This window comes from Blennius ocellaris, assembly GCF_963422515.1.
Source record: "Blennius ocellaris genome assembly, chromosome: 11".
Lineage (NCBI taxonomy): Eukaryota > Metazoa > Chordata > Actinopteri > Blenniiformes > Blenniidae > Blennius > Blennius ocellaris.
In genome coordinates this window covers 26,160,802-26,175,710 of record NC_137660.1, presented here as the reverse complement: position 1 = coordinate 26,175,710, position 14,909 = coordinate 26,160,802, and the positions used below count along the sequence as shown (strand labels likewise).

General features: G+C 43.6%; 1 protein-coding gene across 1 annotated transcript in view; it reads left to right on the top strand.

The window, feature by feature from the left end:
* Window positions 1-210: 210 nt before the first annotated feature.
* Window positions 211-14,909, top strand: part of mical3a (microtubule associated monooxygenase, calponin and LIM domain containing 3a) — an 86,054-nt gene continuing 71,355 nt past the window's right edge. Inside the window, exon 1 of the mRNA XM_080504617.1 lies at window positions 211-275. The gene's annotated coding sequence lies outside the window, so the exon portion shown is untranslated. The remainder of the gene's footprint in view (window positions 276-14,909) is intronic.

Below are 14,909 nucleotides of genomic sequence, written 5' to 3'. Positions count from 1 at the left end.
AGGAGGGCATTGTCCACCGGAGGAGGAGTCACACGGGGCAGCAATACCCACTGACCTTGGAGGAAACTGTGAGGGAGGGAGGAGGAGGAGGAGGAAGAGGAGGAGGAGGAGGAGGAGGAAGAGGAGGAAGAGGAGGAGGCAGGTCCAGGCATTAGCACACTGACAGAGTTTCAGCACTGCAGATCTGTTCAGCCTGGACGAGTTGAGGAAGGAATCCTTTTGACGGATGACAGAAGAGGATTTCTTCCCCCCTCCGCTGATCCTTCACCCGCTTTGTGAGTCTCAGCTCCACTTTGTTTGTGTGTGAGTGTCCTGCGATAAGAGTCACATCTCAGGAATGTTTCTCAACTGTTCTGTTTGTTTTTGTAACCAAGGCACGTGTGTGTGTGTGTAGCCTGGACGCTCCATCCACTGAAGCACATGCTGCTCCCTGAGGTGTCAGAAAGTGACATTCCTGTGGTTTGTTGACAAGAGTGCCACCGGCTGCAGCTGTGGCATTAACCCCCCCCCCCCCCCCCCCCCCCCCCACCACCACCACCACCACACCCTACCCCACCCCCCTTTTGATTACCAGCGTGGTTTCTTCTTCTATTATGCAATTGGTCTGCGTTGCATCAGTGCTGCTGCCTTCAGTCTGAATCGATGGCAGCAGGGTCGGTTGGCTGACAGAGACACTGCAGCAGCTCCTGCAGCATCCAGCGCCGGGCCAGCTGGCACCGCCGCCACTGCCGAGGGATGTCACTGTTTTCACTTTGGGCGTGTGTATACGTGTGTGTGTGTGTGTGTGTGCGTGCGTGTGCGTGTGACCCCTTCCCACAACAGTCAACAGTTTCTTAGTAAATCCTCCATTTTTCTTTTGTTTTTCCTTACCCTCATGTCAGAGTGATGTCTGTTTCCTAAACACCTCCCTCCCTCCCTTCCTCCATCCCTCCATCCCTCCGTCCGGCTCCCACTCCGCCAGGTTATCTTCGCCCTGTAATTGGCTCATTTTCTCATTCCTCCGTCTGACGCCGGCGTCAGGAAACGCTGGCGGGACGGTGGAGACCGAGGTCCTCGAGGAGAAGCGTAACATTTAAGTACAGAGAGAGAGAGAGAGAGAGGGAGAGAGAGAGAGAGGCATGCGTCTTGTTTTCACAACAGCAGCTGTGGGGAAAAGAGAAGTGAAGGTTAGAGGAAGACTATGGTCCATTGGGTCCAGAACCCCCCCCTCCCCGTGTCAGCTCAGGTAAACTCCTGCTGATGCGGGGGGTCGTCAAGGTCACGGCGCAGGTTGTCTGTCCCTCCCTCGCCCTCGGCCTCCCCGCCAGCCTCGGCCGCATCGGAAGACACAGCGATATTGTGTGCCGAGTAGGAGGCAGCGCTCATGTGATGTTCAAAAGGGGAGGAGGAGGAGGAGGAGGAGGAGGAGGAGGGGGGGGGGGTGAATAGCTGTCATTCATAAGAGAGTGGCCCGTTTGCTGGGCAGCTGCCCTCTGCTCTGACTTCACACACCGATCCGGCCCGTCAGCTGCCGCCGGGCGTCTTGTCCTGCCCCAAACACTTTTGTTTTTGCTTCACCGAGGTGGGTTTGGAGGGTGTGGGGGTAGGGTAGAGTGGGGGGTGGGGGGGGACCTATTAAGATGCTAACTAATCGGGAGAACCGAGACGATTTTTCACCGACCCACTTCAAAAAGCGAGGGCACAGTGTGTGTGGCCCTCTGTGGCCGAGGCATCTTGTTTACCTTTAACAAAAAAGCTGGCCAGCGCACCACAGCTGATCCTCTTGGCGGCGTTTTAAATCCCCGCTGGCAGACACTGGATCTCTCTCTCTCTCTCTCTCTCTCTCTCTCTCTCTCTCTCTCTGCGCTGCTGTCCCGCAGACGTCGGCCTCTGGATGTTTTCAGCTCCTGCTGCCGGACGAGCAAGCCGTGCAAAACAAGAGTGCAGATTAAGACAAAACAAAAGTGGAATAAAAATAATAGTAATTTAAAATAAAAAGGCCTCCCTTGGGGATAGAGATCATTTGGAGCATTTGTGTCACGCTCACGCAGTGTCAGGGAAGATGTGTACTTATAGTCAGGAGCGACTTATAGTCCAGGAAATACGGTACTTGAATACAGTTACTGGATTCTCTGTGCATTACTTTTATTTACTTTACAGTGTGTGTATATGACTCACGACCTGGGATGACCTTGGAAAGAGAACGTCTTTTGTTCACTGAAACGACCTGCTATTAGTTTCACATCGCTCTTGGATTCACGGGTTAAAAATGTTGAAGGATTTACGCTTAAACAAAAGGAAAATTTTCAGCAGTTTGTTTTATTCATAGTCGAGGTGGGTCAGATGGGGGGGGGGGGGGGGGGGGGGTGAGGTTCCTGAAGTGAGGCAGATCTCACCGCAACACCTGTTCTTCAAGTAATACTGAGAAAAAAGGTGGCAGCAGCTCTTCAAGTGTTTTTAATCTACAACAGAAGTAGCAAGCTTTTCTCTTTTTTCCACTTATAAAAAGCTAATTAGTGACCAACAGAAGTGACTTACAAGCCACGAAACCGTTCTATCTTTTACATCCAGGCCTGGAAAAGCCTCAGAAATGAGTGTTTTGGTTGTGAACTGTGTTGGTTCTGATAATCCTATTAAGCTATTATTTCTCTAATAGCTTTGTTTCGGTCAGCAGATGGACTCGGCGGTGTTTTTGTCTGGTCCCAATGCTCTTTGGTGGATCACAGATTAAAGTATTCAGTATTCCTCCTTTTGCAAGTGGACTGGAGCCAAGGTCGCAGTTATACTTATACATATATATATATAATAAAAGAAGAAGACAGTCCAAAACCTGTGGAAACTGTCCTATTGTCCTGTTAGGTTTTGGTTTTGAGACTCGACTATAACAAACTCGATAACAAGACCTTCTTGCCTTCTTGAGTTTAAAAGACGTAAGACGGAGACTCGTCTCACTTGAAGGAACTGACCTCGTTTTTAGTTTCCAAAATAACGTCTTGCCACTGAATAAAATAGGGACTCGGCGTTGAGTTATAAAAAGCTCCGCTGGTGTGTTCACGCGCCGACCGGTTTCCATTCTGATTCGTTCCGGGTGATGTGGCAGTGGCACACGTTTGCGTGTTTTTCCTGCGTGTGAATGGCTTTTATTCAGATTAAATCTGAATAAATGGGTATAAAAAAAACCAATGTGTCACACTTCAGGAGCCACACAGCCCATCTCGAGAGGGTCGGACCAGTAAAATAGTGTCACGATGACCTTTTTTGAATTTTAAAAGTTTTTCTTTGTCGTGGCGCAAGAACATAGGGGACGAAAATGTCTTTATTTTCATGAATCCAGAAAATGAAAGCAATCTCAACATAAAGTCAATTTTAATGAAGCCTGCATGAAAAATGCAGTGAAATGTCCCTTAAAAAAAATTTTTAAATCCCAAACTTCTCCTGTAGCTGCTGCATTATGGGTATTTTTACACACTCATCCTGACGGTATTGTGCTGGTTTGTTAGTTTTCATAATTCAAAATTTTTCAGACATGATTGTTGTGCGATTCTAAGGTGACACAGGCTGAGGGGGCGTCGACGTGAGGTCAGACACGAGGTCAAACGTTCATAAATAGACTCGGCACATATTTGGACGCGTGATTCATGACCCCCCCCCCTTTTGCTCAGAGATCAGGTTTGGAGTCCAAACAGGACTTCAGTCTTCTCTGCAGCTGTCCGTCCACCCGGTTCCTCCTCCGGATCCCACCGGCATCAACTGTCGGACAGTCGTCACGTCAGTCTCGCCATACGTTGAAGCTCTCTGCGGGGAAATTAATTCTAATCGAAGAACTCGCATTAATCTGGCGCTCTCTATGGATTAATCCAGTTTAGGTTGCAGGCGGTTCACCCGGGAGGAGTCACCATTTATCTTCAAATGCATGTTTTTGTTGGGGTTTTTTTCAAACCAGAGTACTTAATGTGAATCCACACATGCTCAGGGAGAACATGCAAACTTCAAAGTCAAACCCTCTGCAAGTATTTAGAATTGCAATTCAAAATGCTTAAGAAACAAATTAATTATTTGGCATTTTGTGATTTAATTTTTGATTTTTTTTTTAACATATGATAGATAATTAGGCTTGTTTTAAAAGTTGTTTGCTTATTTTTGGTCCATGATTTTTACAGTATGAACTTGAAATCTAGATTTAAAATGAACTTGTTCCATGGACAGATAAGTGATTTTCTTCTCATAATTTAGTGTTTCCATCTTATTTTTGGGCTGCAACTCCCACAAATATCCACTATGATTCAGAAAATTGCCATGAATTATGTTATTTTCATTTTTTTTTTTAAATAATTATAATTTTGCCTTCACATGTTGACATATCTAAATTCTTTTGGATTTCCCGTGCTAATCTGTAGCCTCAGACTGGGCTTCTTCACCGCAGCAGCGCTAAACAAACACTCCTGCAGTCCTACTGCAGCGATGAAGAGTCTCAGATTGAAGAAATCCCGTCTGTCCAACACTGCAGAACTCTGCACATCTAAACACGTGAACCCACAGGAGGAGAATAATGTTGTTTTTTTTTCTTTCTTTCTTTCTTTTTTTTATTGCTTATGTCTGTGAAGCGGTTGAACCCGGGCCAACTTGCCACATGGATTGTGGGAATCTTCTTTTCCACGGATGAGTTCAGTCAGTGTGGTTGGGTAGTCTGGGTGTGGCTGGCCTCTGTTTTCTCTCTCTCTTTCTCTTGCCCTGGGCAGTTTTTTTTTCCCCCTCAGCCAACAGGACAGTGAGTTCATTCCAGGCTACAGCACATAGCTGCTTTTAAAGCTTTCAGTTTGGTTGTAAATATACGCGAGTTCTCCGTATATAGGAGGAAAAGAATTGAGTTACTTTCCCATTCAGAGACAATGCAATTAATTGCAGGAAAATTTACCTTGCACTGTTTTTAATTGTCTTCTCAGACAGATATAGATAGCATACAGTTTGTGAAAAAGAAACTCTGATATCCTTTAAAAATTATATATCTAATGTAAAATATATGTATATGCATATGTGCGTTAATGTGGATTTTATCAATGACTTTCTCTCATTAGAAATCATTAAAAACTGATGATGAGATTTGAAGATATTAACATAAACTCCCTTACCCATTTACAGATGATAAATATCTGTTAAAAACAAAGTGGGCAAAATTTGCCATATTTCACCAATTCTGCATCCAAACTCGGCAATATCAGGAAAAAAAGATCAATTCAGTATTATAAACATAAAATTACATATTATTATTAAGTCAAAACTATTATAACTTGCCAATAATGTATTAAAATTGTTGAAAAATGACATCTATAACTGATAGTGCTGCACAGTGTGTATTTTTCAATGAATTAATATGAGCAAAATCTACAATTATGCCTCTTTTTGATCAGCAAACTGCACAAAAAAAACAAATCCAGTCTAAATATGTATTATTTCATTATTGGTTGCTTACGTTTCAAAGAAAACTAAGATTAACTTAACACTGTTGTCTCAATATTTCAATAGAATATCGGCAAGTTCTTAAATTATTTTCCTTGAACGCATTATTGATCTGCTGAGCTCATCTCAGCGACGGTGAATTTAGTTACTTTACTCTATCAGGGCTGATAATCTTATTTATTCACTATTATCTTGAAAGTGACTTTTCATGCTTCTACTATGAAGGTTGGCTGGCGTTTCTGTAATGCTGCTAATGCATCACATGTCCAGTTTCACCTCGAGTGGGCCTGACCGCAAGAATAGTACCATAATAACCTTTTCTTTTTATTGTTGTGCAATGAAAATCTTTATATGTTTGCAATACCAAACAATTACAATTGAAAATGACTTCAATCTCAACGTATAGCCAATTTTAATCATAACTTCTGGTGCAAAATGCAGTGAAATATATATATATATATATATATATATATAAAAAACAAACAAACAACTCCTTAAAACACCCATATTTGCTGTTGCATTATGGGTGTTTTCACAAACTCACCCTGACAGCATGACTTTGAGACTAACGCTAGTTTGCTATCTTTCATGGCAGCATCACCAATATCTCAGTTCTTGGTGTTGTGTTGTGTCTGTTCGTCTCAAGACATTTTTAAAAAGTAAAGGAAATCAATGTTTTCTTTGAAATTTTGACAAATTCTGAATTGATTGGAGCGTCTTGCGGGAAAAAAAACCTTGACGGACTGCTTGTCCGTCAAAGAAACACACTACCAGACGACAATTGTGAAGCCGCCAATTAGCCAAAAACGCATAAACAGGAAAAAGCAATTTCCTGAAAAAAAGGATTAATAAAGTTTTGACCCCATTCCAGAACATGTAATCTCCTCAGAGAAATCTCACTGTTGCTTGAGACAAAACGACACATCAGCGGATACTCGTTATATAAATCCACTAATTTAAAAAAAAAACGGTAATCGCTGGCAAAAGCAGTAACGAGTTAATAACCCCTTCCGACACTGCTGACGGTGCACCGTCGCCCCAGCGACCCTTTAAATGACGCCACAGAAAAAAAAGCCGACTGCGGGGTTTGGATTGACTCGGCTTGCTGCTCCACACCCTCACTGGATGAGACAATTATAAGACGCCGCCTCCAGCCAGAATGAGCGTCGGTCCTCCGGGTGAGATCCTGCTTGTATACATGACAAATACACTGCAATTATGCCCCCCCCCCCCCCCTGCATACAGTGCAGCAGCGAGAGATAATAACTTCATCTGGATGGGGTGGGGGGGTGACTTCTCGCTGTTGTGTAATTTGCGTTTCTACACAATCTCAAAGGCTGAAATTACTCAGCGGAAACATTCTTTTTCTGCTGGTGATAATAAAAGACTTTGCCTTCCTGGGTTAATGACAAGCTCTGCAGTGGAATGAGATTAGAAGGAGCGGAGGGGAGAGGAGGATGACAAAGAGCTGATGAAAGTTGATTGATCAAAATAAAAAAGAAATAATAAAAATAATAATCCTCAGGGCGATATGGCGTATTGTCCATTTAACAGGGTTTGGAAACATTTTTATATCTTTTTTTTTTTTTTCTCTGCATCAGTTTGTCCCATATTTTTCAAGAGGTAGGTTAAAGGTCAGGATTCATCTTGACCCCGTGTCGCCAATCCAAAAAGAGAAGTCAGACCTGAAATTCAGCATTTCGTGGTAACGAATGTACGAGAAGCCACCTTTTTTTAATCTGCGATTATTTCCTACCTTCATGCTTCAGGAGGCACCGAGTCTGCAGAGCTTCATCAGGCTCAGAGGCAAAGTGGACGTGACAAACCCCAAACAAAACCTCGTCGGTGAGATCATTCCTCAGCTTTGGGCTCATCGGGGATAGCTGAACTCTGACGTGACCTTTTTCTCTCTCTTTTTTTTTTTTCTTGCTCTTGTACTGCCAAATACCCTTTTGATTTGTTTTCCTTAAAGTTACTAGTAGTTTTGATTTTAATTCAGCAACAAATGTTAACAGATCTTTAATGTCTAGAGCTCTAAAAATAATTTTTCCTCATTGATTTACCCTAAATTGATTCAGTTTCTCCTTCTTTTTCAAATAATCATATATTTATTCTGTTGAATTTGACTGCAATTAGAAATCGCTTGACCCTTGATAGCTAAAAAACTAAAACGTTTTTAGTAAATCATCAGGCGAGACAATACACAGGAATCCGACTGAGAGTAATTAAAAAGTTTAAAAGAATTATAATACGCTATTCTTTCATGTCACATTAGAACCTTTGTGTGATTGTGCAGGAGTTTGTCTAACAATCAATAAAGTCGGGGAGGACGGCTTCTTAAATTCTGAATTGTTTTGAGAAAGATCCATGCGCTTCCTGGCACTCCAGATATCGAAGGCTACAAAAGTGCTGACGCGGCTCATCCTTGAAACGCAGACTGTTGAAAATCATAATTTGTTCTTCATGAGAGAAAAACAAGTTTCCCATAACGGTACATGAACATGCAGAGCGGTTTTTTTTTTTCCTCGCAAGATTTAAGCCACTTGAAATGCCAACATTTCAAGTGAAAATGCATCATTTTTGCATTTTTGTTTCATAAAAGGCAAAAATTATGCATTTCATGGCAAACGTTTTTTAAAATAACGTTAATTTACACAGAAATGGCAGAAGCTTTATAACAATGTAATTTTATAACGGACATATGTGCAGTAGCAGCGCTTCAGAAAAGTTGCACCCCCATCGTTTCCATAGAGATGGGGCATTTTCAAAAAATTGCATTTTCACCGATTCCAAGCAACGGACGCCCAAAACACAGCAAAAAATATGGGCGTTTCCACTTGAAAACGCTCCTCTAGTGAGTTGACATCATCACCGCCGTGCAGTTAGTAGATTCCGCCGCCGATAAATCTAAAAGGTTCCTAATTGCTAAATGATACTCGCCACATGTCGACCTCTCTTAAGGCCGAACGTTTCCATCGTTCGGTTTGATTTAATCAGCGTCGTCTGGAAAAGCGCCGACGGGGGAAAAAAAAAACCTCGTGTCCAACTGAAAACACATGTGAGGAGACCTTTGACAGGCCCGGAGTCTTCCCGCTCGTCGGCGTGGTATTCGACGCCGCAAGGTGCGGGGAACACGGGGCGTTCGCCCGTGGTATGAATGGACGGCTCTCAACGGCTCGCCGGGGAGCGAGACGGCGCGGCGAACAGCGGGACAAAAGAAGTCCTGTTCATCTCGGAGATAAGAAATTCAATTACCCTGCCTCCCTTTTGATAAGGGTTCTGTTTTTTGTTTCGTTGCTGTTTTAGCGTCGCGCTTATTCAATGGTTTATGTAGATAGTGCTTCCCCTCTGATTTCCTGATGTTTGTTTTGTTAAAACAAGCTGTTGTGTGTGTGTGTGTATGTATGTGTGTGAACCTCCGTGGAGGTATTTCTCACCGGACAGCAGCAAGGTGCAGCAGAATGTGCGTCGGGATGCGTTTTGAGTGGTGAGTTACGACGGGGGGCCTCGCTCGATGAGCCGCCCCCCTTCTCTGCCGGCTTTTGTGTCTCGGTTGTTCGCCACAAGCGCTCTTTTGTGCCAGCCGGAGATCACATGTCACAATATTTGAACAGCTGCAGACGATCGTTCTGTGTGTCCCCTTTTGGTTAACCCCCCCCAAAAAAGCACACATTGAGGGTTTAGATCTCGTTTGGTTCGTGAAATTACGACGGCGCGTCACACTACATGTAGTAGCGTCGGATACAAAACACCACAAGCGGTGAGAATCTCCCCCGGAGTGTGATCCTCTCATCTAACTGGAAGGGGATCAATCTTGTAGCTATTAGACGCGGGTAATGGATCGTTGGCAGAAACGCTGCCGGGACGATCGTTGACAGTTTTTGTTCAGGCTGTCACTTCTCAGTTGCGCCATTAACCTAAATATGTCAATATGCTGATAGGTTCAGGCCTTCTGTGTTTCCTCTCTATTGCAAATGAACAAAAATAGCAATTACATGCTCCAACCATTCATTCAATAAAATCCACACATGCAAATTAGATACAGAAACGCCCCCTAACTTTAAATATCTGGATTCAGCTGCCACCTATATATGACTTGCAGTGTGATTAGAGCTTCCTGACAGCAGACGTGGTGGGCCGAGAAAGCATCGGGACTTAATAGTTTTCAAGGCTCTCTCAAGGTTCATGAAACAGACGGTTCACTCCCAGCCTCGTGCATCAGCTACGACCAGCAGTAGCAGTGGAGACGAACAATGAAGACTCCTCAGTGTCTTTCTTGTGCATAAGGCATGTACTGTTCATGTATGTCCACTATGTTAGTTGCTTTTTTTTTTTTTTTTTTTGTCCCCGGATTACGTGTGTGCACAGACTCATTGTGCGCTCTGGGGAACCGGACCGTCACGACCACTTTGTACCGCGGCCAAGGCTTGACTCAAAAAATAAATGAGCTCATCCCGAGTGCAGCACTGCGTCAACGTCTCCCCCACGTGAAGCCAAGACGATGAAATTTTAATGTTGTTGCTGCTTTCATGCGGATTGAGAAAACATCTTAGCCTGTGTTGTCTTACGTGATCAGCTCAAGTTTTTTTTTTTGATTACTGGCTGGATAAAAACCCGCCTGCAGATATCCAAGCGTGGCTCTATCAGCAATATATGCGATTGAGTTGCGCTGAGCTTTTGAGGTCATTGTGTAAACTGCAGCTGAGCTCTGTGTTGTCTATAGTTAATGAAAAGCTTTGCTGGGACTGTGTTTACAGACTACTGATTGCTTGCTGGTGGGGGGAAATGGTCTGAACCAGGCAAGGACAGGGCCGGCGGAGGGAGAGAGAGAGAGAGAGAGAGAGAGAGAGAGAGTCTGTAAATGGGGTCAAAGAGGAACAACACAGTGACAGGAAGGACACCTTGGCAGCCAGGAGCAGAGCGCAATTAAAATTCTGGTGTGGCCACAAGCGCGCATTGTTCGGATTCACCGTTTGGAGTTTGATATGAGCTCAATCGAACACTGTTAGTGGAAATACGTGGAACGGAGCACGGATCACAGCCTGCATTTCATCACCGTGCGACAGGTTCAACTTTTAATAAAGTCGCGTCTATCAAACGCCATGACAAAACGCATTGTATTTACATGGACCGGTAGCATTGTGTTCACCGACTGTGGTTCAGTTGTTAAAGCAGCCTGAAGGTTGCCGGTTCAATCCCGTGGGGTTCAGTGCTTTGCACATGAACACAGGCGTGTCAAACACACTGTGGTTCAGGGTCCACATGCAGCCCAATTTAATTTTAAGTGGGGCAGAGTGGTAAAAATAGTGCCATATTAACCCTTAAATTTAAAAGTAAAGTTTTTCGTTGTTGTGGCGCAGAGTATATGCAATGAAAACATCTATATTTCCATAAAACCACACAAATCCGAACAGAAATAACTACAACCTTGACATAAATCATACTTTAAATGAAATACTTTGGTGCAAAATGCAGTCAAATGTCCTAAAAGACTTCTTATATAGCTGTTGCGTGATGTATATTTTTACAAACTCACCCTGACAGCTTGACTTTGAGGTTTAGCAACGAGGAAGCCATCTTTCATGGCAGCATCACCGGTATATCATCTTGGCTCTTTTGTGCTGTGTTGTTTCCTCTGCTCTTCAGAAAAATGTTGAGAAGTCAGTTTTGGAGCCTCTTTCAGGCCAGTTTTGGCTTCGGCACATGATGGAGGATTGGATGACAATCATCTCTTTAACATACTGGCTTTGTTTGGACACCCGCTGTATTCTCTGCAGCCATTCTCCCTTGTGGCATCTGATCGATACAAACCATTTCATTTTGTAGAAACCATCCAGTTCTTGAATGTGATAGAAATCCAACTTTCCTTGAGTAAAGCAGATAAACATGCGTTTAATCACTCATGTGGCCGGGCCACTAACGTGAGTAAAACAAATCCTTTATAATAAGTTGAGTAATGAAGTCACCATGAAGCACATGACTCCCGTATGCCGGTGTGACATTATCGTCTACCCTGGAGTAGATGGCATGTACTTAAGTAGATCAAGTGATTACAAGGATTTAGATCCAATTATCCACGTTCATATTGTGTTGTTTCACAGATGTTTTTACTCTCCCGTCATATTAACTTCACTTAGACAGATATGGTGGTTGATCCTGTTAAATTTCCATATTATCGCTGCTAATACTGTCTGCAGAAGAGGAGGCTCTAATGAGAATTTAACAGGCTTTCCCATTCAATAAAGTGGAAAGGAGAGTCTTGATCTAATAGCTGAAGCTCTAATATCTGTGAATTTACTTTGTATGTTTAGAATTCACACATTTAACAACATGACATTTCTCAGATAAATGCAAGTTGAACGACAAAGTCCCCCGTCTCTGTAGGTGAGTCTGCGTGGTCACAAGCAAAATGGTTTTAATGTCCATTTGCTACTTCTTCTCTGTGGCTTTTGTTAAATTTGCCATGGGCTTATTGGATCTGAAAATCCTCTTGGTGCGTTGCACACTTAGCGATGTTCAGTAATCTGTGAGCAGCCTGCTTGTGCACGGAGAGAGGCAGCGCTTCAAAAAAAACACGACAGAGGTCACCCGAGGCCGCCCGTCCCTCTCTGGGGTTCGCGGCGAGACTCGGATTCAATTAAAGAATTACAGTCCATCCATCCTGTTCAACCAACTATGGAAAAACTGACTCCCATGATGAGTCGTCTGCAATACTTGATGCAACCAGGATATGTGTCCCGCGTATAAAGTAGACACTAATCTTGATGAACTGAGCTGAATGTACATTCATAATGGTCCCTTTAGCTCAACATAGTGTTTTGTATATGATGTTATCTTGCCAAGAACTGTTGGTTTTAAGTGTGCGGGGAATATATATATGCTGGTTAACAATGAAATATCAGACAACTCTATAAAGAGAGATGTTACTGCCAAATAAGCCCTGGAACACTGTGTTGTCTTGGAATGATTGTCACGCAGACATTTTCCCAATAGCCTTACAAATATATTCCTCAGAATGTTTGTTTCCCAGCAGCAACATGAAGTTTTCGCATTTGTGGTTTTGACTGAAATGCTGTGACGACTGGATTTATCATCACGAAATCTGATTCGAACATTCATGTTTGCTTTGGGGCTTTTTTTTACATCTTTATTTGGTGCTTGTAGTGGTGTGTTCAGGATCAACTGGGAAGTGGAGAAACTCCCACTTCCTAGTGGGACGAATGTGTCCGAATACAGTTAAACTGGATGTTTCCCCACTGGGAACTAAAGTTTGTCTAACGTTTCTAATGTTGGTTTAGCTGCTCTGTCACCATCACACCACGTTTAAAAAAAAAAATACTGTTAATGGTTGTTCTGCACATGTGGAGATGGACAATAAGAACAATGTTTTCCTCCACACTGTCATGACTCCCATTGCTCCCAACGTTCAACAACTCCCATGAATGTTTCAACATGAATTTCTGTCGTTCCCGTGTGTGAACAGACATCGCCAAAATGATACGTTTTTACTTGAAACAGGCGGTAAAGGGGCTCTCAAATGGCGATTCTGACAGTTGATGAGGAAGCAAGGCTTTCACTGGACATCACTATGTCAACATCCAACCTCTGCTCCAGAAGAATGACACAAGTGCAATCTATCGCTTGTGAGTTGAACCAGGACATCAGCGTGAAATATTCTTAATCCTGGTCAAATATACACATGTGCTCACAAACGTTGGCTTGATTGCTCAATTTGACAGCGAAAGCAGTGTTGAAACCGACAAAAACCAAGCTTGATAATAATTTGTGCAGCTCTGAAATGGATGACAAGTCTTCCCCTGCTCGTGAAGTCTAGCTATTCTTACTTTATTTGCAATAAGCTTAGTTTTAGTACAGAGAATATCTTTAAAAATACAAACACTAAAACTACAAATTAGGTTGAACGAGGTCAACTCCGTTTATGGAAATTTCACCATTTCCTAAATTGAGAAGTTGAGAGTTTCTCAGTGTTTTGAGATATTTTTCATCGGTCCAAACTTTCTTAGCTTCCAGTTGCTCATGAATGCGACGGTGAGTATTTTCACCCTGACGTGGGAGTTCCGTTTGAACCCGTCGGTGCAGCGTGTTTTGAGAAACAGAAGCTAAACGCTGACGAACATTCTGAACGTGTGGATCCTTGTGCCGCCTGTAAACTCCTGAACACCCAGAGTCATGACATCCTCAGCCGTACTTAGCCCCGAGAGCCAGGATCAGGATGGGTCGTGGACAGAGGGTCACGGCCGTGACCTTTGACCCTCATCACTTGGAGGAAGCGGTGGATTTATCGCCTGCTCTGCGAGCGGTTCACGGCCACAGTGAAATGGCCAGCAGTGTGAGAAATGGGAGCAGCGTGGCCGCACCCTGACCGCTGCTGCCTCTTTCAGTCCCCCGAGCAGAGGCCTCCAAAAACGACGTCCAGTTTAAATTTAGAGCGGCTCGGACTTGACCACAGACGCGGCCAGGCCTCCTGAAACCCGATCTCATTGTCTGTCTTTTCTCGCCGTCGCTCGTCGTGTTTTCACTCCGTTTTACTTTTGTTCCCCGACTTCGCTTCCCCCGGTCGGACCCCCTGCTCTTCTCAAACACAAACGCCTTGCTCGCCCGCTCTCTCTCTCTCTCTCTCTCTGTCTCTCTCTCTCTGTCTCTCTGGAGCTGATTTACGTAGTGTTTGCACAGGGTTAGCGCTCATGGTTCTGGAGGAAATTAAATGTTCGAGTTGCGGCGGTGGCTGGATTCATGTTACCTAAAATACTGACGTGGGTCTGGGAAGATCTTTTTCAATATCACTTGTTTGGGCTGAGAGGCGTCATGTTGTGTTTATCCGCGGGCTCAAACAATTATCTTCTCTATAAAGCTGGACATGTCTGGCAGCCTGTGTGATCTATTTCGTGTGTGTGTGTGTGTTACTTGTAAACTGAAATGCTGAGCGCTTGTTTGCTTGTTGGGTTTGCGCCTGTATGCCCTTGATACACTGCAAGATTGTTGATCCTCCATCAAGTTGACAATCTGGTTGGATGCATACTGGATGCCAGTTGCTGGTGTGAGAAAAGCACCAAAAAAAAAAGCCCAATACTTGCATTTTGAATCCCATTTGATTTATTTATTTTGTATTGTGTGTGGTCACTTGCTCCATATTTTAACCAGCATATATGTCAGTGTGTGCACATCCATCCAATTGTACACATTGACATTAACACTATCTGTCAATTTAGAGACACAAACTGACCTGAAACGCACATTTTGAAATCCACCCATGTACATCAAGAGCCTCCAAAATCCACACAAAAAGGCCCAAAAGCCCAGAAGTGAAGATTATTATTGTCATGATGAGCCAAAACGTAATAACTGCTACACCACAGTGTGGCAATCCCTCACCCATAATTGCTAAATAATTCTTTAACAATATCCCAAATTCCTCTGAGCATTTCAGTGTTAGTATGAGAAACCGACTTGGC